We start from the raw sequence: 24,513 nt of genomic DNA, 5'->3' as shown, positions 1-24,513 counted from the left end.
GTCAGAGGACTGCTAAGTGTATTACGAGTCTTATCCTGCTGTCTGGTTCCATGGTGTAACGGTTAGCACTCTGGACTCTGAATCCAGCGATCCGAGTTCGAATCTCGGTGGAACCTTCGTTTAGTCTAAATTTTCTGTAATAAGAGTTTCTCGCTGAGGAAGTAGCAGCAATAGGCTCACGGCGTTAGTTTCTACGTTTGTGTAAAAAACGATGCGTCTAGAAAACGGCCGAATATTGGTGCGACTTTGTGACCTATATAGAACATTAAACGAGTAATACCTGTAAGAGCAAGCAATTTTACGATAATTCGAAGAAATATCATTATCCCACGAAGGTTAAAAATCCCATGATTATCAACTAGCTATTACAAGCTGAGCAAATGAATTTCCTTTAAAATAGGTTTAAAACATAGGGAGGTTCTGACTCAGTGGGCATTCTCTGGAGCCTCTTTGCTGATGAGATTAGAAAAACAGTCCTCTGGGCCGGATTTGAACCAGCGACCTATGGATAACTGTGAATCCTCCACTACAGTCCACCGCTCTACCAACTGAGCTACCAGAGGCTCTGTATACTTTCTTATTCCTACTCATTGCTTTACGTCCGTCCCTGTCTGCCGTCTTCACACACTGCTACTCAGCGCGGCCATATAGACGCACAGGAAATGCAATCATCGGCTGCAACTGCAAACATTGCCCAGATTAAGTTTTATAATGCTCGATGGTGTCGATTAGGTTAAAATATGCAAGTAGGAAGTGTCTGAAGTATGTCAGAGGACTGCTAAGTGTATTACGAGTCTTATCCTGCTGTCTGGTTCCATGGTGTAACGGTTAGCACTCTGGACTCTGAATCCAGCGATCCGAGTTCGAATCTCGGTGGAACCTTCGTTTAGTCTAAATTTTCTGTAATAAGAGTTTCTCGCTGAGGAAGTAGCAGCAATAGGCTCACGGCGTTAGTTTCTACGTTTGTGTAAAAAACGATGCGTCTATAAAACGGCCGAATATTGGTGCGACTTTGTGACCTATATAGAACATTAAACGAGTAATACCTGTAAGAGCAAGCAATTTTACGATAATTCGAAGAAATATCATTATCCCACGAAGGTTAAAAATCCCATGATTATCAACTAGCTATTACAAGCTGAGCAAATGAATTTCCTTTAAAATAGGTTTAAAACATAGGGAGGTTCTGACTCAGTGGGCATTCTCTGGAGCCTCTTTGCTGATGAGATTAGAAAAACAGTCCTCTGGGCCGGATTTGAACCAGCGACCTATGGATAACTGTGAATCCTCCACTACAGTCCACCGCTCTACCAACTGAGCTACCAGAGGCTCTGTATGCTTTCTTATTCCTACTCATTGCTTTACGTCCGTCCCTGTCTGCCGTCTTCACACACTGCTACTCAGCGCGGCCATATAGACGCACAGGAAATGCAATCATCGGCTGCAACTGCAAACATTGCCCAGATTAAGTTTTATAATGCTCGATGGTGTCGATTAGGTTAAAATATGCAAGTAGGAAGTGTCTGAAGTATGTCAGAGGACTGCTAAGTGTATTACGAGTCTTATCCTGCTGTCTGGTTCCATGGTGTAACGGTTAGCACTCTGGACTCTGAATCCAGCGATCCGAGTTCGAATCTCGGTGGAACCTTCGTTTAGTCTAAATTTTCTGTAATAAGAGTTTCTCGCTGAGGAAGTAGCAGCAATAGGCTCACGGCGTTAGTTTCTACGTTTGTGTAAAAAACGATGCGTCTAGAAAACGGCCGAATATTGGTGCGACTTTGTGACCTATATAGAACATTAAACGAGTAATACCTGTAAGAGCAAGCAATTTTACGATAATTCGAAGAAATATCATTATCCCACGAAGGTTAAAAATCCCATGATTATCAACTAGCTATTACAAGCTGAGCAAATGAATTTCCTTTAAAATAGGTTTAAAACATAGGGAGGTTCTGACTCAGTGGGCATTCTCTGGAGCCTCTTTGCTGATGAGATTAGAAAAACAGTCCTCTGGGCCGGATTTGAACCAGCGACCTATGGATAACTGTGAATCCTCCACTACAGTCCACCGCTCTACCAACTGAGCTACCAGAGGCTCTGTATGCTTTCTTATTCCTACTCATTGCTTTACGTCCGTCCCTGTCTGCCGTCTTCACACACTGCTACTCAGCGCGGCCATATAGACGCACAGGAAATGCAATCATCGGCTGCAACTGCAAACATTGCCCAGATTAAGTTTTATAATGCTCGATGGTGTCGATTAGGTTAAAATATGCAAGTAGGAAGTGTCTGAAGTATGTCAGAGGACTGCTAAGTGTATTACGAGTCTTATCCTGCTGTCTGGTTCCATGGTGTAACGGTTAGCACTCTGGACTCTGAATCCAGCGATCCGAGTTCGAATCTCGGTGGAACCTTCGTTTAGTCTAAATTTTCTGTAATAAGAGTTTCTCGCTGAGGAAGTAGCAGCAATAGGCTCACGGCGTTAGTTTCTACGTTTGTGTAAAAAACGATGCGTCTATAAAACGGCCGAATATTGGTGCGACTTTGTGACCTATATAGAACATTAAACGAGTAATACCTGTAAGAGCAAGCAATTTTACGATAATTCGAAGAAATATCATTATCCCACGAAGGTTAAAAATCCCATGATTATCAACTAGCTATTACAAGCTGAGCAAATGAATTTCCTTTAAAATAGGTTTAAAACATAGGGAGGTTCTGACTCAGTGGGCATTCTCTGGAGCCTCTTTGCTGATGAGATTAGAAAAACAGTCCTCTGGGCCGGATTTGAACCAGCGACCTATGGATAACTGTGAATCCTCCACTACAGTCCACCGCTCTACCAACTGAGCTACCAGAGGCTCTGTATGCTATCTTATTCCTACTCATTGCTTTACGTCCGTCCCTGTCTGCCGTCTTCACACACTGCTACTCAGCGCGGCCATATAGACGCACAGGAAATGCAATCATCGGCTGCAACTGCAAACATTGCCCAGATTAAGTTTTATAATGCTCGATGGTGTCGATTAGGTTAAAATATGCAAGTAGGAAGTGTCTGAAGTATGTCAGAGGACTGCTAAGTGTATTACGAGTCTTATCCTGCTGTCTGGTTCCATGGTGTAACGGTTAGCACTCTGGACTCTGAATCCAGCGATCCGAGTTCGAATCTCGGTGGAACCTTCGTTTAGTCTAAATTTTCTGTAATAAGAGTTTCTCGCTGAGGAAGTAGCAGCAATAGGCTCACGGCGTTAGTTTCTACGTTTGTGTAAAAAACGATGCGTCTATAAAACGGCCGAATATTGGTGCGACTTTGTGACCTATATAGAACATTAAACGAGTAATACCTGTAAGAGCAAGCAATTTTACGATAATTCGAAGAAATATCATTATCCCACGAAGGTTAAAAATCCCATGATTATCAACTAGCTATTACAAGCTGAGCAAATGAATTTCCTTTAAAACAGGTTTAAAACATAGGGAGGTTCTGACTCAGTGGGCATTCTCTGGAGCCTCTTTGCTGATGAGATTAGAAAAACAGTCCTCTGGGCCGGATTTGAACCAGCGACCTATGGATAACTGTGAATCCTCCACTACAGTCCACCGCTCTACCAACTGAGCTACCAGAGGCTCTGTATGCTTTCTTATTCCTACTCATTGCTTTACGTCCGTCCCTGTCTGCCGTCTTCACACGCTGCTACTCAGCGCGGCCATATAGACGCACAGGAAATGCAATCATCGGCTGCAACTGCAAACATTGCCCAGATTAAGTTTTATAATGCTCGATGGTGTCGATTAGGTTAAAATATGCAAGTAGGAAGTGTCTGAAGTATGTCAGAGGACTGCTAAGTGTATTACGAGTCTTATCCTGCTGTCTGGTTCCATGGTGTAACGGTTAGCACTCTGGACTCTGAATCCAGCGATCCGAGTTCGAATCTCGGTGGAACCTTCGTTTAGTCTAAATTTTCTGTAATAAGAGTTTCTCGCTGAGGAAGTAGCAGCAATAGGCTCACGGCGTTAGTTTCTACGTTTGTGTAAAAAACGATGCGTCTATAAAACGGCCGAATATTGGTGCGACTTTGTGACCTATATAGAACATTAAACGAGTAATACCTGTAAGAGCAAGCAATTTTACGATAATTCGAAGAAATATCATTATCCCACGAAGGTTAAAAATCCCATGATTATCAACTAGCTATTACAAGCTGAGCAAATGAATTTCCTTTAAAATAGGTTTAAAACATAGGGAGGTTCTGACTCAGTGGGCATTCTCTGGAGCCTCTTTGCTGATGAGATTAGAAAAACAGTCCTCTGGGCCGGATTTGAACCAGCGACCTATGGATAACTGTGAATCCTCCACTACAGTCCACCGCTCTACCAACTGAGCTACCAGAGGCTCTGTATACTTTCTTATTCCTACTCATTGCTTTACGTCCGTCCCTGTCTGCCGTCTTCACACACTGCTACTCAGCGCGGCCATATAGACGCACAGGAAATGCAATCATCGGCTGCAACTGCAAACATTGCCCAGATTAAGTTTTATAATGCTCGATGGTGTCGATTAGGTTAAAATATGCAAGTAGGAAGTGTCTGAAGTATGTCAGAGGACTGCTAAGTGTATTACGAGTCTTATCCTGCTGTCTGGTTCCATGGTGTAACGGTTAGCACTCTGGACTCTGAATCCAGCGATCCGAGTTCGAATCTCGGTGGAACCTTCGTTTAGTCTAAATTTTCTGTAATAAGAGTTTCTCGCTGAGGAAGTAGCAGCAATAGGCTCACGGCGTTAGTTTCTACGTTTGTGTAAAAAACGATGCGTCTATAAAACGGCCGAATATTGGTGCGACTTTGTGACCTATATAGAACATTAAACGAGTAATACCTGTAAGAGCAAGCAATTTTACGATAATTCGAAGAAATATCATTATCCCACGAAGGTTAAAAATCCCATGATTATCAACTAGCTATTACAAGCTGAGCAAATGAATTTCCTTTAAAATAGGTTTAAAACATAGGGAGGTTCTGACTCAGTGGGCATTCTCTGGAGCCTCTTTGCTGATGAGATTAGAAAAACAGTCCTCTGGGCCGGATTTGAACCAGCGACCTATGGATAACTGTGAATCCTCCACTACAGTCCACCGCTCTACCAACTGAGCTACCAGAGGCTCTGTATGCTTTCTTATTCCTACTCATTGCTTTACGTCCGTCCCTGTCTGCCGTCTTCACACACTGCTACTCAGCGCGGCCATATAGACGCACAGGAAATGCAATCATCGGCTGCAACTGCAAACATTGCCCAGATTAAGTTTTATAATGCTCGATGGTGTCGATTAGGTTAAAATATGCAAGTAGGAAGTGTCTGAAGTATGTCAGAGGACTGCTAAGTGTATTACGAGTCTTATCCTGCTGTCTGGTTCCATGGTGTAACGGTTAGCACTCTGGACTCTGAATCCAGCGATCCGAGTTCGAATCTTGGTGGAACCTTCGTTTAGTCTAAATTTTCTGTAATAAGAGTTTCTCGCTGAGGAAGTAGCAGCAATAGGCTCACGGCGTTAGTTTCTACGTTTGTGTAAAAAACGATGCGTCTATAAAACGGCCGAATATTGGTGCGACTTTGTGACCTATATAGAACATTAAACGAGTAATACCTGTAAGAGCAAGCAATTTTACGATAATTCGAAGAAATATCATTATCCCACGAAGGTTAAAAATCCCATGATTATCAACTAGCTATTACAAGCTGAGCAAATGAATTTCCTTTAAAATAGGTTTAAAACATAGGGAGGTTCTGACTCAGTGGGCATTCTCTGGAGCCTCTTTGCTGATGAGATTAGAAAAACAGTCCTCTGGGCCGGATTTGAACCAGCGACCTATGGATAACTGTGAATCCTCCACTACAGTCCACCGCTCTACCAACTGAGCTACCAGAGGCTCTGTATGCTTTCTTATTCCTACTCATTGCTTTACGTCCGTCCCTGTCTGCCGTCTTCACACACTGCTACTCAGCGCGGCCATATAGACGCACAGGAAATGCAATCATCGGCTGCAACTGCAAACATTGCCCAGATTAAGTTTTATAATGCTCGATGGTGTCGATTAGGTTAAAATATGCAAGTAGGAAGTGTCTGAAGTATGTCAGAGGACTGCTAAGTGTATTACGAGTCTTATCCTGCTGTCTGGTTCCATGGTGTAACGGTTAGCACTCTGGACTCTGAATCCAGCGATCCGAGTTCGAATCTCGGTGGAACCTTCGTTTAGTCTAAATTTTCTGTAATAAGAGTTTCTCGCTGAGGAAGTAGCAGCAATAGGCTCACGGCGTTAGTTTCTACGTTTGTGTAAAAAACGATGCGTCTATAAAACGGCCGAATATTGGTGCGACTTTGTGACCTATATAGAACATTAAACGAGTAATACCTGTAAGAGCAAGCAATTTTACGATAATTCGAAGAAATATCATTATCCCACGAAGGTTAAAAATCCCATGATTATCAACTAGCTATTACAAGCTGAGCAAATGAATTTCCTTTAAAATAGGTTTAAAACATAGGGAGGTTCTGACTCAGTGGGCATTCTCTGGAGCCTCTTTGCTGATGAGATTAGAAAAACAGTCCTCTGGGCCGGATTTGAACCAGCGACCTATGGATAACTGTGAATCCTCCACTACAGTCCACCGCTCTACCAACTGAGCTACCAGAGGCTCTGTATGCTTTCTTATTCCTACTCATTGCTTTACGTCCGTCCCTGTCTGCCGTCTTCACACACTGCTACTCAGCGCGGCCATATAGACGCACAGGAAATGCAATCATCGGCTGCAACTGCAAACATTGCCCAGATTAAGTTTTATAATGCTCGATGGTGTCGATTAGGTTAAAATATGCAAGTAGGAAGTGTCTGAAGTATGTCAGAGGACTGCTAAGTGTATTACGGGTCTTATCCTGCTGTCTGGTTCCATGGTGTAACGGTTAGCACTCTGGACTCTGAATCCAGCGATCCGAGTTCGAATCTCGGTGGAACCTTCGTTTAGTCTAAATTTTCTGTAATAAGAGTTTCTCGCTGAGGAAGTAGCAGCAATAGGCTCACGGCGTTAGTTTCTACGTTTGTGTAAAAAACGATGCGTCTATAAAACGGCCGAATATTGGTGCGACTTTGTGACCTATATAGAACATTAAACGAGTAATACCTGTAAGAGCAAGCAATTTTACGATAATTCGAAGAAATATCATTATCCCACGAAGGTTAAAAATCCCATGATTATCAACTAGCTATTACAAGCTGAGCAAATGAATTTCCTTTAAAATAGGTTTAAAACATAGGGAGGTTCTGACTCAGTGGGCATTCTCTGGAGCCTCTTTGCTGATGAGATTAGAAAAACAGTCCTCTGTGCCGGATTTGAACCAGCGACCTATGGATAACTGTGAATCCTCCACTACAGTCCACCGCTCTACCAACTGAGCTACCAGAGGCTCTGTATGCTTTCTTATTCCTACTCATTGCTTTACGTCCGTCCCTGTCTGCCGTCTTCACACACTGCTACTCAGCGCGGCCATATAGACGCACAGGAAATGCAATCATCGGCTGCAACTGCAAACATTGCCCAGATTAAGTTTTATAATGCTCGATGGTGTCGATTAGGTTAAAATATGCAAGTAGGAAGTGTCTGAAGTATGTCAGAGGACTGCTAAGTGTATTACGAGTCTTATCCTGCTGTCTGGTTCCATGGTGTAACGGTTAGCACTCTGGACTCTGAATCCAGCGATCCGAGTTCGAATCTCGGTGGAACCTTCGTTTAGTCTAAATTTTCTGTAATAAGAGTTTCTCGCTGAGGAAGTAGCAGCAATAGGCTCACGGCGTTAGTTTCTACGTTTGTGTAAAAAACGATGCGTCTATAAAACGGCCGAATATTGGTGCGACTTTGTGACCTATATAGAACATTAAACGAGTAATACCTGTAAGAGCAAGCAATTTTACGATAATTCGAAGAAATATCATTATCCCACGAAGGTTAAAAATCCCATGATTATCAACTAGCTATTACAAGCTGAGCAAATGAATTTCCTTTAAAATAGGTTTAAAACATAGGGAGGTTCTGACTCAGTGGGCATTCTCTGGAGCCTCTTTGCTGATGAGATTAGAAAAACAGTCCTCTGGGCCGGATTTGAACCAGCGACCTATGGATAACTGTGAATCCTCCACTACAGTCCACCGCTCTACCAACTGAGCTACCAGAGGCTCTGTATGCTTTCTTATTCCTACTCATTGCTTTACGTCCGTCCCTGTCTGCCGTCTTCACACACTGCTACTCAGCGCGGCCATATAGACGCACAGGAAATGCAATCATCGGCTGCAACTGCAAACATTGCCCAGATTAAGTTTTATAATGCTCGATGGTGTCGATTAGGTTAAAATATGCAAGTAGGAAGTGTCTGAAGTATGTCAGAGGACTGCTAAGTGTATTACGAGTCTTATCCTGCTGTCTGGTTCCATGGTGTAACGGTTAGCACTCTGGACTCTGAATCCAGCGATCCGAGTTCGAATCTCGGTGGAACCTTCGTTTAGTCTAAATTTTCTGTAATAAGAGTTTCTCGCTGAGGAAGTAGCAGCAATAGGCTCACGGCGTTAGTTTCTACGTTTGTGTAAAAAACGATGCGTCTATAAAACGGCCGAATATTGGTGCGACTTTGTGACCTATATACAACATTAAACGAGTAATACCTGTAAGAGCAAGCAATTTTACGATAATTCGAAGAAATATCATTATCCCACGAAGGTTAAAAATCCCATGATTATCAACTAGCTATTACAAGCTGAGCAAATGAATTTCCTTTAAAATAGGTTTAAAACATAGGGAGGTTCTGACTCAGTGGGCATTCTCTGGAGCCTCTTTGCTGATGAGATTAGAAAAACAGTCCTCTGGGCCGGATTTGAACCAGCGACCTATGGATAACTGTGAATCCTCCACTACAGTCCACCGCTCTACCAACTGAGCTACCAGAGGCTCTGTATGCTTTCTTATTCCTACTCATTGCTTTACGTCCGTCCCTGTCTGCCGTCTTCACACACTGCTACTCAGCGCGGCCATATAGACGCACAGGAAATGCAATCATCGGCTGCAACTGCAAACATTGCCCAGATTAAGTTTTATAATGCTCGATGGTGTCGATTAGGTTAAAATATGCAAGTAGGAAGTGTCTGAAGTATGTCAGAGGACTGCTAAGTGTATTACGAGTCTTATCCTGCTGTCTGGTTCCATGGTGTAACGGTTAGCACTCTGGACTCTGAATCCAGCGATCCGAGTTCGAATCTCGGTGGAACCTTCGTTTAGTCTAAATTTTCTGTAATAAGAGTTTCTCGCTGAGGAAGTAGCAGCAATAGGCTCACGGCGTTAGTTTCTACGTTTGTGTAAAAAACGATGCGTCTAGAAAACGGCCGAATATTGGTGCGACTTTGTGACCTATATAGAACATTAAACGAGTAATACCTGTAAGAGCAAGCAATTTTACGATAATTCGAAGAAATATCATTATCCCACGAAGGTTAAAAATCCCATGATTATCAACTAGCTATTACAAGCTGAGCAAATGAATTTCCTTTAAAATAGGTTTAAAACATAGGGAGGTTCTGACTCAGTGGGCATTCTCTGGAGCCTCTTTGCTGATGAGATTAGAAAAACAGTCCTCTGGGCCGGATTTGAACCAGCGACCTATGGATAACTGTGAATCCTCCACTACAGTCCACCGCTCTACCAACTGAGCTACCAGAGGCTCTGTATGCTTTCTTATTCCTACTCATTGCTTTACGTCCGTCCCTGTCTGCCGTCTTCACACACTGCTACTCAGCGCGGCCATATAGACGCACAGGAAATGCAATCATCGGCTGCAACTGCAAACATTGCCCAGATTAAGTTTTATAATGCTCGATGGTGTCGATTAGGTTAAAATATGCAAGTAGGAAGTGTCTGAAGTATGTCAGAGGACTGCTAAGTGTATTACGAGTCTTATCCTGCTGTCTGGTTCCATGGTGTAACGGTTAGCACTCTGGACTCTGAATCCAGCGATCCGAGTTCGAATCTCGGTGGAACCTTCGTTTAGTCTAAATTTTCTGTAATAAGAGTTTCTCGCTGAGGAAGTAGCAGCAATAGGCTCACGGCGTTAGTTTCTACGTTTGTGTAAAAAACGATGCGTCTAGAAAACGGCCGAATATTGGTGCGACTTTGTGACCTATATAGAACATTAAACGAGTAATACCTGTAAGAGCAAGCAATTTTACGATAATTCGAAGAAATATCATTATCCCACGAAGGTTAAAAATCCCATGATTATCAACTAGCTATTACAAGCTGAGCAAATGAATTTCCTTTAAAATAGGTTTAAAACATAGGGAGGTTCTGACTCAGTGGGCATTCTCTGGAGCCTCTTTGCTGATGAGATTAGAAAAACAGTCCTCTGGGCCGGATTTGAACCAGCGACCTATGGATAACTGTGAATCCTCCACTACAGTCCACCGCTCTACCAACTGAGCTACCAGAGGCTCTGTATACTTTCTTATTCCTACTCATTGCTTTACGTCCGTCCCTGTCTGCCGTCTTCACACACTGCTACTCAGCGCGGCCATATAGACGCACAGGAAATGCAATCATCGGCTGCAACTGCAAACATTGCCCAGATTAAGTTTTATAATGCTCGATGGTGTCGATTAGGTTAAAATATGCAAGTAGGAAGTGTCTGAAGTATGTCAGAGGACTGCTAAGTGTATTACGAGTCTTATCCTGCTGTCTGGTTCCATGGTGTAACGGTTAGCACTCTGGACTCTGAATCCAGCGATCCGAGTTCGAATCTCGGTGGAACCTTCGTTTAGTCTAAATTTTCTGTAATAAGAGTTTCTCGCTGAGGAAGTAGCAGCAATAGGCTCACGGCGTTAGTTTCTACGTTTGTGTAAAAAACGATGCGTCTAGAAAACGGCCGAATATTGGTGCGACTTTGTGACCTATATAGAACATTAAACGAGTAATACCTGTAAGAGCAAGCAATTTTACGATAATTCGAAGAAATATCATTATCCCACGAAGGTTAAAAATCCCATGATTATCAACTAGCTATTACAAGCTGAGCAAATGAATTTCCTTTAAAATAGGTTTAAAACATAGGGAGGTTCTGACTCAGTGGGCATTCTCTGGAGCCTCTTTGCTGATGAGATTAGAAAAACAGTCCTCTGGGCCGGATTTGAACCAGCGACCTATGGATAACTGTGAATCCTCCACTACAGTCCACCGCTCTACCAACTGAGCTACCAGAGGCTCTGTATGCTTTCTTATTCCTACTCATTGCTTTACGTCCGTCCCTGTCTGCCGTCTTCACACACTGCTACTCAGCGCGGCCATATAGACGCACAGGAAATGCAATCATCGGCTGCAACTGCAAACATTGCCCAGATTAAGTTTTATAATGCTCGATGGTGTCGATTAGGTTAAAATATGCAAGTAGGAAGTGTCTGAAGTATGTCAGAGGACTGCTAAGTGTATTACGAGTCTTATCCTGCTGTCTGGTTCCATGGTGTAACGGTTAGCACTCTGGACTCTGAATCCAGCGATCCGAGTTCGAATCTCGGTGGAACCTTCGTTTAGTCTAAATTTTCTGTAATAAGAGTTTCTCGCTGAGGAAGTAGCAGCAATAGGCTCACGGCGTTAGTTTCTACGTTTGTGTAAAAAACGATGCGTCTAGAAAACGGCCGAATATTGGTGCGACTTTGTGACCTATATAGAAAATTAAACGAGTAATACCTGTAAGAGCAAGCAATTTTACGATAATTCGAAGAAATATCATTATCCCACGAAGGTTAAAAATCCCATGATTATCAACTAGCTATTACAAGCTGAGCAAATGAATTTCCTTTAAAATAGGTTTAAAACATAGGGAGGTTCTGACTCAGTGGGCATTCTCTGGAGCCTCTTTGCTGATGAGATTAGAAAAACAGTCCTCTGGGCCGGATTTGAACCAGCGACCTATGGATAACTGTGAATCCTCCACTACAGTCCACCGCTCTACCAACTGAGCTACCAGAGGCTCTGTATGCTTTCTTATTCCTACTCATTGCTTTACGTCCGTCCCTGTCTGCCGTCTTCACACACTGCTACTCAGCGCGGCCATATAGACGCACAGGAAATGCAATCATCGGCTGCAACTGCAAACATTGCCCAGATTAAGTTTTATAATGCTCGATGGTGTCGATTAGGTTAAAATATGCAAGTAGGAAGTGTCTGAAGTATGTCAGAGGACTGCTAAGTGTATTACGAGTCTTATCCTGCTGTCTGGTTCCATGGTGTAACGGTTAGCACTCTGGACTCTGAATCCAGCGATCCGAGTTCGAATCTCGGTGGAACCTTCGTTTAGTCTAAATTTTCTGTAATAAGAGTTTCTCGCTGAGGAAGTAGCAGCAATAGGCTCACGGCGTTAGTTTCTACGTTTGTGTAAAAAACGATGCGTCTATAAAACGGCCGAATATTGGTGCGACTTTGTGACCTATATAGAACATTAAACGAGTAATACCTGTAAGAGCAAGCAATTTTACGATAATTCGAAGAAATATCATTATCCCACGAAGGTTAAAAATCCCATGATTATCAACTAGCTATTACAAGCTGAGCAAATGAATTTCCTTTAAAATAGGTTTAAAACATAGGGAGGTTCTGACTCAGTGGGCATTCTCTGGAGCCTCTTTGCTGATGAGATTAGAAAAACAGTCCTCTGGGCCGGATTTGAACCAGCGACCTATGGATAACTGTGAATCCTCCACTACAGTCCACCGCTCTACCAACTGAGCTACCAGAGGCTCTGTATGCTTTCTTATTCCTACTCATTGCTTTACGTCCGTCCCTGTCTGCCGTCTTCACACACTGCTACTCAGCGCGGCCATATAGACGCACAGGAAATGCAATCATCGGCTGCAACTGCAAACATTGCCCAGATTAAGTTTTATAATGCTCGATGGTGTCGATTAGGTTAAAATATGCAAGTAGGAAGTGTCTGAAGTATGTCAGAGGACTGCTAAGTGTATTACGAGTCTTATCCTGCTGTCTGGTTCCATGGTGTAACGGTTAGCACTCTGGACTCTGAATCCAGCGATCCGAGTTCGAATCTCGGTGGAACCTTCGTTTAGTCTAAATTTTCTGTAATAAGAGTTTCTCGCTGAGGAAGTAGCAGCAATAGGCTCACGGCGTTAGTTTCTACGTTTGTGTAAAAAACGATGCGTCTATAAAACGGCCGAATATTGGTGCGACTTTGTGGCCTATATAGAACATTAAACGAGTAATACCTGTAAGAGCAAGCAATTTTACGATAATTCGAAGAAATATCATTATCCCACGAAGGTTAAAAATCCCATGATTATCAACTAGCTATTACAAGCTGAGCAAATGAATTTCCTTTAAAATAGGTTTAAAACATAGGGAGGTTCTGACTCAGTGGGCATTCTCTGGAGCCTCTTTGCTGATGAGATTAGAAAAACAGTCCTCTGGGCCGGATTTGAACCAGCGACCTATGGATAACTGTGAATCCTCCACTACAGTCCACCGCTCTACCAACTGAGCTACCAGAGGCTCTGTATGCTTTCTTATTCCTACTCATTGCTTTACGTCCGTCCCTGTCTGCCGTCTTCACACACTGCTACTCAGCGCGGCCATATAGACGCACAGGAAATGCAATCATCGGCTGCAACTGCAAACATTGCCCAGATTAAGTTTTATAATGCTCGATGGTGTCGATTAGGTTAAAATATGCAAGTAGGAAGTGTCTGAAGTATGTCAGAGGACTGCTAAGTGTATTACGAGTCTTATCCTGCTGTCTGGTTCCATGGTGTAACGGTTAGCACTCTGGACTCTGAATCCAGCGATCCGAGTTCGAATCTCGGTGGAACCTTCGTTTAGTCTAAATTTTCTGTAATAAGAGTTTCTCGCTGAGGAAGTAGCAGCAATAGGCTCACGGCGTTAGTTTCTACGTTTGTGTAAAAAACGATGCGTCTATAAAACGGCCGAATATTGGTGCGACTTTGTGACCTATATAGAACATTAAACGAGTAATACCTGTAAGAGCAAGCAATTTTACGATAATTCGAAGAAATATCATTATCCCACGAAGGTTAAAAATCCCATGATTATCAACTAGCTATTACAAGCTGAGCAAATGAATTTCCTTTAAAATAGGTTTAAAACATAGGGAGGTTCTGACTCAGTGGGCATTCTCTGGAGCCTCTTTGCTGATGAGATTAGAAAAACAGTCCTCTGGGCCGGATTTGAACCAGCGACCTATGGATAACTGTGAATCCTCCACTACAGTCCACCGCTCTACCAACTGAGCTACCAGAGGCTCTGTATGCTATCTTATTCCTACTCATTGCTTTACGTCCGTCCCTGTCTGCCGTCTTCACACACTGCTACTCAGCGCGGCCATATAGACGCACAGGAAATGCAATCATCGGCTGCAACTGCAAACATTGCCCAGATTAAGTTTTATAATGCTCGATGGTGTCGATTAGGTTAAAATATGCAAGTAGGAAGTGTCTGAAGTATGTCAGAGGACTGCTAAGTGTATTACGAGTCTTATCCTGCTGTCTGGTTCCATGGTGTAACGGTTAGCACTCTGGACTCTGAATCCAGCGATCCGAGTTCGAATCTCGGTGGAACCTTCGTTTAGTCTAAATTTTCTGTAATAAGAGTTTCTCGCTGAGGAAGTAGCAGCAATAGGCTCACGGCGTTAGTTTCTACGTTTGTGTAAAAAACGATGCGTCTATAAAACGGCCGAATATTGGTGCGACTTTGTGACCTATATAGAACATTAAACGAGTAATACCTGTAAGAGCAAGCAATTTTACGATAATTCGAAGAAATATCATTATCCCACGAAGGTTAAAAATCCCATGATTATCAACTAGCTATTACAAGCTGAGCAAATGAATTTCCTTTAAAACAGGTTTAAAACATAGGGAGGTTCTGACTCAGTGGGCATTCTCTGGAGCCTCTTTGCTGATGAGATTAGAAAAACAGTCCTCTGGGCCGGATTTGAACCAGCGACCTATGGATAACTGTGAATCCTCCACTACAGTCCACCGCTCTACCAACTGAGCTACCAGAGGCTCTGTATGCTTTCTTATTCCTACTCATTGCTTTACGTCCGTCCCTGTCTGCCGTCTTCACACGCTGCTACTCAGCGCGGCCATATAGACGCACAGGAAATGCAATCATCGGCTGCAACTGCAAACATTGCCCAGATTAAGTTTTATAATGCTCGATGGTGTCGATTAGGTTAAAATATGCAAGTAGGAAGTGTCTGAAGTATGTCAGAGGACTGCTAAGTGTATTACGAGTCTTATCCTGCTGTCTGGTTCCATGGTGTAACGGTTAGCACTCTGGACTCTGAATCCAGCGATCCGAGTTCGAATCTCGGTGGAACCTTCGTTTAGTCTAAATTTTCTGTAATAAGAGTTTCTCGCTGAGGAAGTAGCAGCAATAGGCTCACGGCGTTAGTTTCTACGTTTGTGTAAAAAACGATGCGTCTATAAAACGGCCGAATATTGGTGCGACTTTGTGACCTATATAGAACATTAAACGAGTAATACCTGTAAGAGCAAGCAATTTTACGATAATTCGAAGAAATATCATTATCCCACGAAGGTTAAAAATCCCATGATTATCAACTAGCTATTACAAGCTGAGCAAATGAATTTCCTTTAAAATAGGTTTAAAACATAGGGAGGTTCTGACTCAGTGGGCATTCTCTGGAGCCTCTTTGCTGATGAGATTAGAAAAACAGTCCTCTGGGCCGGATTTGAACCAGCGACCTATGGATAACTGTGAATCCTCCACTACAGTCCACCGCTCTACCAACTGAGCTACCAGAGGCTCTGTATACTTTCTTATTCCTACTCATTGCTTTACGTCCGTCCCTGTCTGCCGTCTTCACACACTGCTACTCAGCGCGGCCATATAGACGCACAGGAAATGCAATCATCGGCTGCAACTGCAAACATTGCCCAGATTAAGTTTTATAATGCTCGATGGTGTCGATTAGGTTAAAATATGCAAGTAGGAAGTGTCTGAAGTATGTCAGAGGACTGCTAAGTGTATTACGAGTCTTATCCTGCTGTCTGGTTCCATGGTGTAACGGTTAGCACTCTGGACTCTGAATCCAGCGATCCGAGTTCGAATCTCGGTGGAACCTTCGTTTAGTCTAAATTTTCTGTAATAAGAGTTTCTCGCTGAGGAAGTAGCAGCAATAGGCTCACGGCGTTAGTTTCTACGTTTGTGTAAAAAACGATGCGTCTATAAAACGGCCGAATATTGGTGCGACTTTGTGACCTATATAGAACATTAAACGAGTAATACCTGTAAGAGCAAGCAATTTTACGATAATTCGAAGAAATATCATTATCCCACGAAGGTTAAAAATCCCATGATTATCAACTAGCTATTACAAGCTGAGCAAATGAATTTCCTTTAAAATAGGTTTAAAACATAGGGAGGTTCTGACTCAGTGGGCATTCTCTGGAGCCTCTTTGCTGATGAGATTAGAAAAACAGTCCTCTGGGCCGGATTTGAACCAGCGACCTATGGATAACTGTGAATCCTCCACTACAGTCCACCGCTCTACCAACTGAGCTACCAGAGGCTCTGTATACTTTCTTATTCCTACTCATTGCTTTACGTCCGTCCCTGTCTGCCGTCTTCACACACTGCTACTCAGCGCGGCCATATAGACGCACAGGAAATGCAATCATCGGCTGCAACTGCAAACATTGCCCAGATTAAGTTTTATAATGCTCGATGGTGTCGATTAGGTTAAAATATGCAAGTAGGAAGTGTCTGAAGTATGTCAGAGGACTGCTAAGTGTATTACGAGTCTTATCCTGCTGTCTGGTTCCATGGTGTAACGGTTAGCACTCTGGACTCTGAATCCAGCGATCCGAGTTCGAATCTCGGTGGAACCTTCGTTTAGTCTAAATTTTCTGTAATAAGAGTTTCTCGCTGAGGAAGTAGCAGCAATAGGCTCACGGCGTTAGTTTCTACGTTTGTGTAAAAAACGATGCGTCTATAAAACGGCCGAATATTGGTGCGACTTTGTGACCTATATAGAACATTAAACGAGTAATACCTGTAAGAGCAAGCAATTTTACGATAATTCGAAGAAATATCATTATCCCACGAAGGTTAAAAATCCCATGATTATCAACTAGCTATTACAAGCTGAGCAAATGAATTTCCTTTAAAATAGGTTTAAAACATAGGGAGGTTCTGACTCAGTGGGCATTCTCTGGAGCCTCTTTGCTGATGAGATTAGAAAAACAGTCCTCTGGGCCGGATTTGAACCAGCGACCTATGGATAACTGTGAATCCTCCACTACAGTCCACCGCTCTACCAACTGAGCTACCAGAGGCTCTGTATGCTTTCTTATTCCTACTCATTGCTTTACGTCCGTCCCTGTCTGCCGTCTTCACACACTGCTACTCAGCGCGGCCATATAGACGCACAGGAAATGCAATCATCGGCTGCAACTGCAAACATTGCCCAGATTAAGTTTTATAATGCTCGATGGTGTCGATTAGGTTAAAATATGCAAGTAGGAAGTGTCTGAAGTATGTCAGAGGACTGCTAAGTGTATTACGAGTCTTATCCTGCTGTCTGGTTCCATGGTGTAACGGTTAGCACTCTGGACTCTGAATCCAGCGATCCGAGTTCGAATCTTGGTGGAACCTTCGTTTAGTCTAAATTTTCTGTAATAAGAGTTTCTCGCTGAGGAAGTAGCAGCAATAGGCTCACGGCGTTAGTTTCTACGTTTGTGTAAAAAACGATGCGTCTATAAAACGGCCGAATATTGGTGCGACTTTGTGACCTATATAGAACATTAAACGAGTAATACCTGTAAGAGCAAGCAATTTTACGATAATTCGAAGAAATATCATTATCCCACGAAGGTTAAAAATCCCATGATTATCAACTAGCTATTACAAGCTGAGCAAATGAATTTCCTTTAAAATAGGTTTAAAACATAGGGAGGTTCTGACTCAGTGGGCATTCTCTGGAGCCTCTTTGCTGATGAGATTAGAAAAACAGTCCTCTGGGCCGGATTTGAACCAGCGACCTATGGATAACTGTGAATCCTCCACTACAGTCCACCGCTCTACCAACTGAGCTACCAGAGGCTCTGTATGCTTTCTTATTCCTACTCATTGCTTTACGTCCGTCCCTGTCTGCCGTCTTCACACACTGCTACTCAGCGCGGCCATATAGACGCACAGGAAATGCAATCATCGGCTGCAACTGCAAACATTGCCCAGATTAAGTTTTATAATGCTCGATGGTGTCGATTAGGTTAAAATATGCAAGTAGGAAGTGTCTGAAGTATGTCAGAGGACTGCTAAGTGTATTACGAGTCTTATCCTGCTGTCTGGTTCCATGGTGTAACGGTTAGCACTCTGGACTCTGAATCCAGCGATCCGAGTTCGAATCTCGGTGGAACCTTCGTTTAGTCTAAATTTTCTGTAATAAGAGTTTCTCGCTGAGGAAGTAGCAGCAATAGGCTCACGGCGTTAGTTTCTACGTTTGTGTAAAAAACGATGCGTCTATAAAACGGCCGAATATTGGTGCGACTTTGTGACCTATATAGAACATTAAACGAGTAATACCTGTAAGAGCAAGCAATTTTACGATAATTCGAAGAAATATCATTATCCCACGAAGGTTAAAAATCCCATGATTATCAACTAGCTATTACAAGCTGAGCAAATGAATTTCCTTTAAAATAGGTTTAAAACATAGGGAGGTTCTGACTCAGTGGGCATTCTCTGGAGCCTCTTTGCTGATGAGATTAGAAAAACAGTCCTCTGGGCCGGATTTGAACCAGCGACCTATGGATAACTGTGAATCCTCCACTACAGTCCACCGCTCTACCAACTTTTTTTTTTTTTTTTTTTTTTTGGAACTTCCGATGCCTGGTTTATTAGAGCAGTGCTCTACCACTTTTTTTTTTTTTTTTTTTTTTTTTTTTTTTTTTTGTGGGGCTCGAACCCTCGACCCTAGGATTAAGAATTTCATGCTATACCGACTTTTTTTTTTTTTTTTTTTTTTTTTTTTTTTTTTTTTTTTTTTTTTTATGAGGATCTTCCAGAAGGGATCCATTCTTCCACCAGAACTCAATCCATTTCTTCTAGGTGAGTGAGGCGTTAACGGCAAAAAAAAAATGATGACACTATCAACTATGTTAAGCAGTGTCGAACTAAAGTACCTTTTCTGGTTAGGATTAATAAATAAATAAATAAGAAATAAGTGATTAAAAAGGAATCTTCTCCTTTGTTGGTGCAAAATATAAGAAAACGAAAAGTGTTTGTTTTTTTCTCTAGTGTTGTCTTCACATCTTTCGTCTGTTATTGTCCTCTGCTGCTCCTCAATGATGTAGCGAATAGTCGGTTTCGCCTTACTTCGAAAGAAGGTTAAACATGCATTCATGTCTCGTGGTATAGTTTCGGGCGTTCTTTAAATATTACGTTCCCCGTCATGGCAAGACTGACGGGTCGAGTGTCGAATCGCATATCACACAATGGTCTTGCTTAAAAAGTTGGCAAAGGTCGCCTTGTAGTTACGTTCGCGTGCGATCATGCTGTGCTGCAGGGTCAGGTATAGAACGAAATCGTCTTTGTTCTTATCGCCAGTACTAAAAATATAGTGCACTGTGTGACCTATTATCCAGTTGACAGCATTCCGCTTTGTCCTGGGAAATGGGATTGCTTCAGGGTTGAGAAAGTCAGCTGGCGTTATCGCAGATGGTGAGGTCCTCTTGATGCTCGACAGTTTCTGTCGGGCGTAACCCCATATATCTTTCGTGGTACCACAGACGAAACGGTGTTCTTCGCTGTCTATGAGATTACACGTGACACACATTGGCGAGTCCTGCAAATGAATTGCATGAAGCCTGGACTGCGTCGGGATTTTTCTATTGACGGCAGCGTACCACGTCGCCTTTACTTGCGAAGGTAAGTAGGGGCTGTGGATGTTTTGCCACGTCGCGTCCCAGTTGTAGTTTGGAAATTTTTGTTCGATAACATTCCGTGATTTAGTTGCCACAAAGGAGTTGTAGATTGCCTTAACTGTCGTCAAATTCTTTTCAGAGACTGTTGTATGGACATAACTATACTCTAAGAGAAAACTCTTGAAGTGGTAGAGCGCAGTCGGTATATGGTGCACATCAATTGGCGGTTGAAGATCAGTCGGTGCGATTTCATTCAGGACAAGAGCGGTCAGACTGGTCGGTGACTGTTTCCATAGCTTGTAAGTTTTGCAGAAATAAAGAGCTTTCGCTTTTTTGTGTACATCGGTGAGACTGAGTCCGCCATCTCGCGTTGGGAGTGTCAAGGTGTCATATCGAACTTTAAAGATCTGGCCACGACATACAAAGTGTCCAAGCGCGGACAGCATGCATTTGGCTATATCGGTGGGGATGGGCAAAACTTGAGCCACATAATTGATTTTGGCAGTGATATAAATATTGGCCAATTCAACCTTTTGAAGCTCGTCCAATTTCCTGACGCTATGTAACTTCGCACAAGCACGAATTTTGTTGAGCAATTGCTTATAATTGGCGGCAATGGTGTGGCGGATGGTGTTCCGAAAATCGACACCGAGACACGTCATCCTAGTGATCTCTTTAAGCTGGCCATGACCGATCGCGCCTATGCCTTGCCCAATGTTCATGATCCCTGATTTCGTCCAATGCAGTTTCGCACCAGATGCCTTTTCATATTGTGAGATGATCAGGAGACCCCTCTCGACCTCATTGACCTTCATAGCTAGGAAGGTAACATCATCAGCGTAAGCTCGGCACACTATCTTCTGCCCGTGTATGTGGAGTCCTTGTAAACGTTCCGTCAAGGTGACTAGCAGCGGTTCGATCGCAATGGCAAACAGCGCCATCGACATAGGGCAGCCCTGCCTAACAGAACTGTTTATCGGGACGGCGCGACTTGGCTGACCGTTAACGACAAGTTTGGATGTACTATTCCGTAACAATTTCTGTATGATGCTGATGAACTGCGGAGGAAAACCCAGAGTCTGCATTATCTGGAAAAGGTAAGGATGGTTCACTCTGTCGAAAGCCTGTGCGAAATCTAAAGTTACGATAGCACATCGGATTTTGCAAGCGTCCGCAACAGAAATCACATCTCGATAGTCTGATAATGTCTGATATATAGCTCTGTCCTTTCCAACACTCGTTTGATGTGATCCAATGACGGTATGCATCACAGTTTTCATTCTCGTTGCGAGAATGCGAGCAAAAATTTTGTAGTCGCTGTTGAGCAACGTAATGGGTCGCAAAGTTGCGACGGTGTTATTGCTCGTCCGTTTCGGGAGTAAGACCACAAGTCCTTCACTGAATGGCGGAGGAATGGGCATGTCCGGTTGGAGAAGTTCGTTGCAGAGCACCGTCAGCTTTGTCTTCAGTTGTGGCCAGAAGACTTGATAAAGTTCCACCGGGAGACCGTCACATCCGGGAGATTTGTTTTTTGGACTGTGGAACACCACATCTTCCAGTTCATCTTCCGTTACATCGGTGACGAGTTCGGCTACATCCGCAGGGCGAAGCCTGTGCGTTAAGCTGCTCCGGAACTCTGCAAGGGCTTCGTCGTCGGTAGGTTTATTGGACATCAAGTCAGTGTAATAAGTTTGAACGGCGTCTCTGATATCGTGTTGCCGAGTTAGAATCGTGCCGTCTTCGGATTGTAGTTCAGTTAAGATCTTTGTCCGTGCTCGTTTAGTTTCACGTATCAGGTGATAAATGGATGGCTGTTCGCCTTTTGCCATAGTCGAAACCCGACCTCTAATTTTGTAACCTTCCATCTGTTTTCGTTTCAAAAGTAATATTTTTGCTTGCAGTCTTTTAATGCGGGGGTAGTTGTCAATCACAGTGGCATCAAGAGTATATAAGTCTCGAAGACATTGATAATAAAACTCCATCGTTCTCTTAAACCACCAGTTCTTATTCCGGGAATATTGTATCATGGATTTACGAATTTTCGGTTTAGCGCATTCGAGCCACCATTGCAATGCCGAGCCGTACGTACTGAATTTGGCTTCACTTTCATTCCACGCTCGAGTGAAGGCTTCTCTGCATTCAGGATCGTCTAAATGTGCAACATTTAGTTTCCATAGTCCTTTGCCTCGGTAGGTTTCCTGTTTCCCCAAATTCAGCGTGCAAATATAAGCCGCATGGTCGGAGAAACTGGTTGGCCAGACCTCAGTTTGTAAAATTCGCTGTCTGAGAGTGTCCGATACGTAAATGCGGTCCAATCTACTCGCTGAATGATTCGTGACGTGAGTAAAACCAGGTGTTGTACCAAACTTGTGCTCCCACGTATCGACTAAACGTAAATCCTTGACGATCTGTTCTAATTCAATCGATTTATTGAAATGCGGCGTCTGATCTTTGGCGTTAAGTACACAGTTAAAATCTCCCGCCAATATTAGGTGGTCATATTGTGTTGCAAAAAGCGGAAGTATTTCTTCCTTGAAAAAGTCCGCTCGGCGTCGCCTATTAGTTGAGCCGGATGGTGCATACAGATTTAGGAGTCTAACATTATTGATAGTCACGCCAATTCCCCTACAACTTATGAGTCGTTCTACATTCTGGACGATAATTCCTTCTTTCGTGAGAATAGCGGTGCCTAAATCGGAACCGTGTCCCGGATTGGCCGTCACATTATAACCGGGAATGTGGTTCAAAGCAATGTCGGCGACCTCCTGAAGCAAGAGGATATCAATGTCGGCGGCGTATAAGAGGTCTACGATGTTGTCGAGTTTGAGGGAACTGCGGATTTTATTTATATTTAATGTACCAATTTTATACGCCTGCTGATCAGTCATTCACGCTCTTACGAGAGTAAGAAGGAATCGGCGCCGTTTTAAAAGAAGTCAGAGTCCTCTTCTTTGTTTGCCTGCCGTGGATCCAGTAACTTATCATCATGTGCCGGTTCTACTGCCGTAGAAGGCTGTTCGGGAAATCGGGAAGTGACTGGAATATCAGTTGCATCAGCGTCCATGTGTTCGACCTCTGGTTCCGCCGCCCAGTCTATAGTGCTGGGGTTCTTGGACGCAAGAGGATGATGTTGTCGTTGTTCTTTTAAACAATGATCAACATCGTCACTGCACATGGGAGACACCTGGCCGGTAGCATCGCGAGAGGGCTCAGTTAGCGTGATTGCACGATCTTCATCCCACAGGTGTGCAGAAGTTAGCGCCTGTTGTCGGGAGGATTCTGGTGATTTTGCACTGACTTTGTCCATGATTTGCTGCACCTTTCCCCGCAACGACGCCGCCGCCTCTTCCGCACCCTGGCGGGCGATTCTGCGTTTCTTGTTCTTCCGCGGGGATTTAGCAGGTGGACAACGCTCATCGGAATCCGAGATTTCATGGTGGGGTTGTGGGGAACGACATTCAGCAGTCACAGTCCTGACCTGCGTCTCTGAGGAGGTGGAATTTTGTTCTGTTGACAGAGTCGGGGACTGCGCTACGGAATCAACCACGTCACTCACACTCAGGTGTTGCTCTTGTCGCTCAGAAATGTCAACAAGTTGCTCGGCCGTTGGAGGAAGGGTTGGTTGGGGGCGAATGTCTACTTCGGTATCCATGGGCAGTTGGTCGGTCGGTTGGTCGCGAGCCACCGAAGCGTAAGTGGTGGACAAAATAGTCATCTCCGCGGACTTCACCGGTTCACCTGTCGGCAGCTGCACAACACGTCTTTGAATACATTCAGAACGAATATGACCTGGAGAATTGCAAGCTGCACACGTTCGTGGTTGACCATCATAAATGACGATACCTCGATAACCGCAAACGTTAATGTAAGACGGAATATGTCGTAATAAGTCCACCTTCAACTGCCTGACACCGTTCAAAACCGGATATTTGTGAGCACCGGACCATTTTTCTGCAAAATTACTGAGGACCTTCCCAAAGGGTGCAATAACAAGATTGATCGCATCTGTAGGAACTTCAAAGGGTAGCTCAAAAATTCGAATTGTTCGAATACCAAGTCCCACATGATCGACAGTAACTTCGCCAATATTTCCATCACTGTGTTTAAACTTAAGTTTACCACCGGTATTATTGACAACTCGTTCGCATAACTCAGGGTTTTTCAGCTTCAAGTACATCACACTACTCACAATTGACAAGTGAAAACCAACAGTATCTTCAAACGGAACTTGAACAACTTCCTCTAACCAATCCTCAATTTCGAAAGATTTAGGTCGAGCAAAACGTCGATCAAAGGTAAATTTCAGAGTGTCCTTTCTACTAAGTTGAGCCATTACTGCATTTTCGAACGTTGACAGAATATCTAACTACTGCGAAGCGCCGGCGAAAACGCACAGACTTACACAGCGGATGTAAACAAAGCCAGCCGCAGAGCGAAGCACAGCACGACGAACCGCTCGCCACCGCCGCTGCAGGCAGACTGCCCACCAACTGAGCTACCAGAGGCTCT

At 43.5% G+C, this 24,513-nt stretch overlaps 49 non-coding genes across 49 annotated transcripts; 25 read left to right on the top strand and 24 right to left on the bottom strand.

Annotated features, from left to right (window-relative positions):
* Nucleotides 1-44: 44 nt before the first annotated feature.
* On the top strand, nucleotides 45-116 carry Trnaq-cug (transfer RNA glutamine (anticodon CUG)). Its single transcript has one exon. It is a non-coding gene; the product is annotated as a tRNA-Gln (tRNA).
* A 358-nt stretch (nucleotides 117-474) lies between these two features.
* Trnay-gua (transfer RNA tyrosine (anticodon GUA)) lies at nucleotides 475-563 on the bottom strand. The gene is given in 2 exon segments: nucleotides 475-510; nucleotides 527-563. It is a non-coding gene; the product is annotated as a tRNA-Tyr (tRNA).
* Nucleotides 564-810: 247 nt separating this feature from the next.
* Nucleotides 811-882, top strand: Trnaq-cug (transfer RNA glutamine (anticodon CUG)). The gene has a single exon. It is a non-coding gene; the product is annotated as a tRNA-Gln (tRNA).
* A 358-nt stretch (nucleotides 883-1,240) lies between these two features.
* On the bottom strand, nucleotides 1,241-1,329 carry Trnay-gua (transfer RNA tyrosine (anticodon GUA)). Its single transcript is given in 2 exon segments — nucleotides 1,241-1,276; nucleotides 1,293-1,329. It is a non-coding gene; the product is annotated as a tRNA-Tyr (tRNA).
* A 247-nt stretch (nucleotides 1,330-1,576) lies between these two features.
* On the top strand, nucleotides 1,577-1,648 carry Trnaq-cug (transfer RNA glutamine (anticodon CUG)). The gene has a single exon. It is a non-coding gene; the product is annotated as a tRNA-Gln (tRNA).
* Nucleotides 1,649-2,006: 358 nt separating this feature from the next.
* Nucleotides 2,007-2,095, bottom strand: Trnay-gua (transfer RNA tyrosine (anticodon GUA)). The gene is given in 2 exon segments: nucleotides 2,007-2,042; nucleotides 2,059-2,095. It is a non-coding gene; the product is annotated as a tRNA-Tyr (tRNA).
* Nucleotides 2,096-2,342: 247 nt separating this feature from the next.
* On the top strand, nucleotides 2,343-2,414 carry Trnaq-cug (transfer RNA glutamine (anticodon CUG)). The gene has a single exon. It is a non-coding gene; the product is annotated as a tRNA-Gln (tRNA).
* Nucleotides 2,415-2,772: 358 nt separating this feature from the next.
* On the bottom strand, nucleotides 2,773-2,861 carry Trnay-gua (transfer RNA tyrosine (anticodon GUA)). The gene is given in 2 exon segments: nucleotides 2,773-2,808; nucleotides 2,825-2,861. It is a non-coding gene; the product is annotated as a tRNA-Tyr (tRNA).
* A 247-nt stretch (nucleotides 2,862-3,108) lies between these two features.
* Trnaq-cug (transfer RNA glutamine (anticodon CUG)) lies at nucleotides 3,109-3,180 on the top strand. Its single transcript has one exon. It is a non-coding gene; the product is annotated as a tRNA-Gln (tRNA).
* Nucleotides 3,181-3,538: 358 nt separating this feature from the next.
* Nucleotides 3,539-3,627, bottom strand: Trnay-gua (transfer RNA tyrosine (anticodon GUA)). Its single transcript is given in 2 exon segments — nucleotides 3,539-3,574; nucleotides 3,591-3,627. It is a non-coding gene; the product is annotated as a tRNA-Tyr (tRNA).
* Nucleotides 3,628-3,874: 247 nt separating this feature from the next.
* Trnaq-cug (transfer RNA glutamine (anticodon CUG)) lies at nucleotides 3,875-3,946 on the top strand. The gene has a single exon. It is a non-coding gene; the product is annotated as a tRNA-Gln (tRNA).
* A 358-nt stretch (nucleotides 3,947-4,304) lies between these two features.
* Nucleotides 4,305-4,393, bottom strand: Trnay-gua (transfer RNA tyrosine (anticodon GUA)). Its single transcript is given in 2 exon segments — nucleotides 4,305-4,340; nucleotides 4,357-4,393. It is a non-coding gene; the product is annotated as a tRNA-Tyr (tRNA).
* A 247-nt stretch (nucleotides 4,394-4,640) lies between these two features.
* On the top strand, nucleotides 4,641-4,712 carry Trnaq-cug (transfer RNA glutamine (anticodon CUG)). The gene has a single exon. It is a non-coding gene; the product is annotated as a tRNA-Gln (tRNA).
* A 358-nt stretch (nucleotides 4,713-5,070) lies between these two features.
* Trnay-gua (transfer RNA tyrosine (anticodon GUA)) lies at nucleotides 5,071-5,159 on the bottom strand. Its single transcript is given in 2 exon segments — nucleotides 5,071-5,106; nucleotides 5,123-5,159. It is a non-coding gene; the product is annotated as a tRNA-Tyr (tRNA).
* A 247-nt stretch (nucleotides 5,160-5,406) lies between these two features.
* Trnaq-cug (transfer RNA glutamine (anticodon CUG)) lies at nucleotides 5,407-5,478 on the top strand. The gene has a single exon. It is a non-coding gene; the product is annotated as a tRNA-Gln (tRNA).
* Nucleotides 5,479-5,836: 358 nt separating this feature from the next.
* On the bottom strand, nucleotides 5,837-5,925 carry Trnay-gua (transfer RNA tyrosine (anticodon GUA)). The gene is given in 2 exon segments: nucleotides 5,837-5,872; nucleotides 5,889-5,925. It is a non-coding gene; the product is annotated as a tRNA-Tyr (tRNA).
* Nucleotides 5,926-6,172: 247 nt separating this feature from the next.
* On the top strand, nucleotides 6,173-6,244 carry Trnaq-cug (transfer RNA glutamine (anticodon CUG)). The gene has a single exon. It is a non-coding gene; the product is annotated as a tRNA-Gln (tRNA).
* A 358-nt stretch (nucleotides 6,245-6,602) lies between these two features.
* On the bottom strand, nucleotides 6,603-6,691 carry Trnay-gua (transfer RNA tyrosine (anticodon GUA)). Its single transcript is given in 2 exon segments — nucleotides 6,603-6,638; nucleotides 6,655-6,691. It is a non-coding gene; the product is annotated as a tRNA-Tyr (tRNA).
* Nucleotides 6,692-6,938: 247 nt separating this feature from the next.
* Nucleotides 6,939-7,010, top strand: Trnaq-cug (transfer RNA glutamine (anticodon CUG)). Its single transcript has one exon. It is a non-coding gene; the product is annotated as a tRNA-Gln (tRNA).
* A 358-nt stretch (nucleotides 7,011-7,368) lies between these two features.
* Trnay-gua (transfer RNA tyrosine (anticodon GUA)) lies at nucleotides 7,369-7,457 on the bottom strand. Its single transcript is given in 2 exon segments — nucleotides 7,369-7,404; nucleotides 7,421-7,457. It is a non-coding gene; the product is annotated as a tRNA-Tyr (tRNA).
* A 247-nt stretch (nucleotides 7,458-7,704) lies between these two features.
* Trnaq-cug (transfer RNA glutamine (anticodon CUG)) lies at nucleotides 7,705-7,776 on the top strand. Its single transcript has one exon. It is a non-coding gene; the product is annotated as a tRNA-Gln (tRNA).
* Nucleotides 7,777-8,134: 358 nt separating this feature from the next.
* Nucleotides 8,135-8,223, bottom strand: Trnay-gua (transfer RNA tyrosine (anticodon GUA)). Its single transcript is given in 2 exon segments — nucleotides 8,135-8,170; nucleotides 8,187-8,223. It is a non-coding gene; the product is annotated as a tRNA-Tyr (tRNA).
* A 247-nt stretch (nucleotides 8,224-8,470) lies between these two features.
* On the top strand, nucleotides 8,471-8,542 carry Trnaq-cug (transfer RNA glutamine (anticodon CUG)). Its single transcript has one exon. It is a non-coding gene; the product is annotated as a tRNA-Gln (tRNA).
* Nucleotides 8,543-8,900: 358 nt separating this feature from the next.
* Trnay-gua (transfer RNA tyrosine (anticodon GUA)) lies at nucleotides 8,901-8,989 on the bottom strand. The gene is given in 2 exon segments: nucleotides 8,901-8,936; nucleotides 8,953-8,989. It is a non-coding gene; the product is annotated as a tRNA-Tyr (tRNA).
* Nucleotides 8,990-9,236: 247 nt separating this feature from the next.
* Trnaq-cug (transfer RNA glutamine (anticodon CUG)) lies at nucleotides 9,237-9,308 on the top strand. The gene has a single exon. It is a non-coding gene; the product is annotated as a tRNA-Gln (tRNA).
* A 358-nt stretch (nucleotides 9,309-9,666) lies between these two features.
* Nucleotides 9,667-9,755, bottom strand: Trnay-gua (transfer RNA tyrosine (anticodon GUA)). Its single transcript is given in 2 exon segments — nucleotides 9,667-9,702; nucleotides 9,719-9,755. It is a non-coding gene; the product is annotated as a tRNA-Tyr (tRNA).
* A 247-nt stretch (nucleotides 9,756-10,002) lies between these two features.
* Trnaq-cug (transfer RNA glutamine (anticodon CUG)) lies at nucleotides 10,003-10,074 on the top strand. Its single transcript has one exon. It is a non-coding gene; the product is annotated as a tRNA-Gln (tRNA).
* Nucleotides 10,075-10,432: 358 nt separating this feature from the next.
* Nucleotides 10,433-10,521, bottom strand: Trnay-gua (transfer RNA tyrosine (anticodon GUA)). Its single transcript is given in 2 exon segments — nucleotides 10,433-10,468; nucleotides 10,485-10,521. It is a non-coding gene; the product is annotated as a tRNA-Tyr (tRNA).
* Nucleotides 10,522-10,768: 247 nt separating this feature from the next.
* Nucleotides 10,769-10,840, top strand: Trnaq-cug (transfer RNA glutamine (anticodon CUG)). Its single transcript has one exon. It is a non-coding gene; the product is annotated as a tRNA-Gln (tRNA).
* Nucleotides 10,841-11,198: 358 nt separating this feature from the next.
* On the bottom strand, nucleotides 11,199-11,287 carry Trnay-gua (transfer RNA tyrosine (anticodon GUA)). The gene is given in 2 exon segments: nucleotides 11,199-11,234; nucleotides 11,251-11,287. It is a non-coding gene; the product is annotated as a tRNA-Tyr (tRNA).
* A 247-nt stretch (nucleotides 11,288-11,534) lies between these two features.
* Trnaq-cug (transfer RNA glutamine (anticodon CUG)) lies at nucleotides 11,535-11,606 on the top strand. The gene has a single exon. It is a non-coding gene; the product is annotated as a tRNA-Gln (tRNA).
* Nucleotides 11,607-11,964: 358 nt separating this feature from the next.
* Nucleotides 11,965-12,053, bottom strand: Trnay-gua (transfer RNA tyrosine (anticodon GUA)). The gene is given in 2 exon segments: nucleotides 11,965-12,000; nucleotides 12,017-12,053. It is a non-coding gene; the product is annotated as a tRNA-Tyr (tRNA).
* Nucleotides 12,054-12,300: 247 nt separating this feature from the next.
* On the top strand, nucleotides 12,301-12,372 carry Trnaq-cug (transfer RNA glutamine (anticodon CUG)). The gene has a single exon. It is a non-coding gene; the product is annotated as a tRNA-Gln (tRNA).
* Nucleotides 12,373-12,730: 358 nt separating this feature from the next.
* Nucleotides 12,731-12,819, bottom strand: Trnay-gua (transfer RNA tyrosine (anticodon GUA)). The gene is given in 2 exon segments: nucleotides 12,731-12,766; nucleotides 12,783-12,819. It is a non-coding gene; the product is annotated as a tRNA-Tyr (tRNA).
* Nucleotides 12,820-13,066: 247 nt separating this feature from the next.
* Nucleotides 13,067-13,138, top strand: Trnaq-cug (transfer RNA glutamine (anticodon CUG)). Its single transcript has one exon. It is a non-coding gene; the product is annotated as a tRNA-Gln (tRNA).
* A 358-nt stretch (nucleotides 13,139-13,496) lies between these two features.
* Nucleotides 13,497-13,585, bottom strand: Trnay-gua (transfer RNA tyrosine (anticodon GUA)). Its single transcript is given in 2 exon segments — nucleotides 13,497-13,532; nucleotides 13,549-13,585. It is a non-coding gene; the product is annotated as a tRNA-Tyr (tRNA).
* A 247-nt stretch (nucleotides 13,586-13,832) lies between these two features.
* Nucleotides 13,833-13,904, top strand: Trnaq-cug (transfer RNA glutamine (anticodon CUG)). Its single transcript has one exon. It is a non-coding gene; the product is annotated as a tRNA-Gln (tRNA).
* A 358-nt stretch (nucleotides 13,905-14,262) lies between these two features.
* On the bottom strand, nucleotides 14,263-14,351 carry Trnay-gua (transfer RNA tyrosine (anticodon GUA)). Its single transcript is given in 2 exon segments — nucleotides 14,263-14,298; nucleotides 14,315-14,351. It is a non-coding gene; the product is annotated as a tRNA-Tyr (tRNA).
* Nucleotides 14,352-14,598: 247 nt separating this feature from the next.
* Trnaq-cug (transfer RNA glutamine (anticodon CUG)) lies at nucleotides 14,599-14,670 on the top strand. Its single transcript has one exon. It is a non-coding gene; the product is annotated as a tRNA-Gln (tRNA).
* A 358-nt stretch (nucleotides 14,671-15,028) lies between these two features.
* Trnay-gua (transfer RNA tyrosine (anticodon GUA)) lies at nucleotides 15,029-15,117 on the bottom strand. Its single transcript is given in 2 exon segments — nucleotides 15,029-15,064; nucleotides 15,081-15,117. It is a non-coding gene; the product is annotated as a tRNA-Tyr (tRNA).
* A 247-nt stretch (nucleotides 15,118-15,364) lies between these two features.
* On the top strand, nucleotides 15,365-15,436 carry Trnaq-cug (transfer RNA glutamine (anticodon CUG)). Its single transcript has one exon. It is a non-coding gene; the product is annotated as a tRNA-Gln (tRNA).
* A 358-nt stretch (nucleotides 15,437-15,794) lies between these two features.
* Trnay-gua (transfer RNA tyrosine (anticodon GUA)) lies at nucleotides 15,795-15,883 on the bottom strand. Its single transcript is given in 2 exon segments — nucleotides 15,795-15,830; nucleotides 15,847-15,883. It is a non-coding gene; the product is annotated as a tRNA-Tyr (tRNA).
* A 247-nt stretch (nucleotides 15,884-16,130) lies between these two features.
* On the top strand, nucleotides 16,131-16,202 carry Trnaq-cug (transfer RNA glutamine (anticodon CUG)). The gene has a single exon. It is a non-coding gene; the product is annotated as a tRNA-Gln (tRNA).
* Nucleotides 16,203-16,560: 358 nt separating this feature from the next.
* Trnay-gua (transfer RNA tyrosine (anticodon GUA)) lies at nucleotides 16,561-16,649 on the bottom strand. Its single transcript is given in 2 exon segments — nucleotides 16,561-16,596; nucleotides 16,613-16,649. It is a non-coding gene; the product is annotated as a tRNA-Tyr (tRNA).
* A 247-nt stretch (nucleotides 16,650-16,896) lies between these two features.
* Nucleotides 16,897-16,968, top strand: Trnaq-cug (transfer RNA glutamine (anticodon CUG)). The gene has a single exon. It is a non-coding gene; the product is annotated as a tRNA-Gln (tRNA).
* A 358-nt stretch (nucleotides 16,969-17,326) lies between these two features.
* Trnay-gua (transfer RNA tyrosine (anticodon GUA)) lies at nucleotides 17,327-17,415 on the bottom strand. The gene is given in 2 exon segments: nucleotides 17,327-17,362; nucleotides 17,379-17,415. It is a non-coding gene; the product is annotated as a tRNA-Tyr (tRNA).
* A 247-nt stretch (nucleotides 17,416-17,662) lies between these two features.
* Nucleotides 17,663-17,734, top strand: Trnaq-cug (transfer RNA glutamine (anticodon CUG)). The gene has a single exon. It is a non-coding gene; the product is annotated as a tRNA-Gln (tRNA).
* Nucleotides 17,735-18,092: 358 nt separating this feature from the next.
* Nucleotides 18,093-18,181, bottom strand: Trnay-gua (transfer RNA tyrosine (anticodon GUA)). Its single transcript is given in 2 exon segments — nucleotides 18,093-18,128; nucleotides 18,145-18,181. It is a non-coding gene; the product is annotated as a tRNA-Tyr (tRNA).
* Nucleotides 18,182-18,428: 247 nt separating this feature from the next.
* On the top strand, nucleotides 18,429-18,500 carry Trnaq-cug (transfer RNA glutamine (anticodon CUG)). Its single transcript has one exon. It is a non-coding gene; the product is annotated as a tRNA-Gln (tRNA).
* The last annotated feature ends 6,013 nt before the right edge of the window (nucleotides 18,501-24,513 follow it).

Source organism: Schistocerca gregaria, chromosome 2, assembly GCF_023897955.1.
Source record: "Schistocerca gregaria isolate iqSchGreg1 chromosome 2, iqSchGreg1.2, whole genome shotgun sequence".
NCBI classification, from domain to species: Eukaryota; Metazoa; Arthropoda; class Insecta; order Orthoptera; family Acrididae; genus Schistocerca; species Schistocerca gregaria.
The sequence above is the reverse complement of the archived record's forward strand: the minus strand, read 5'-3'. Positions and strand labels throughout refer to the sequence as shown.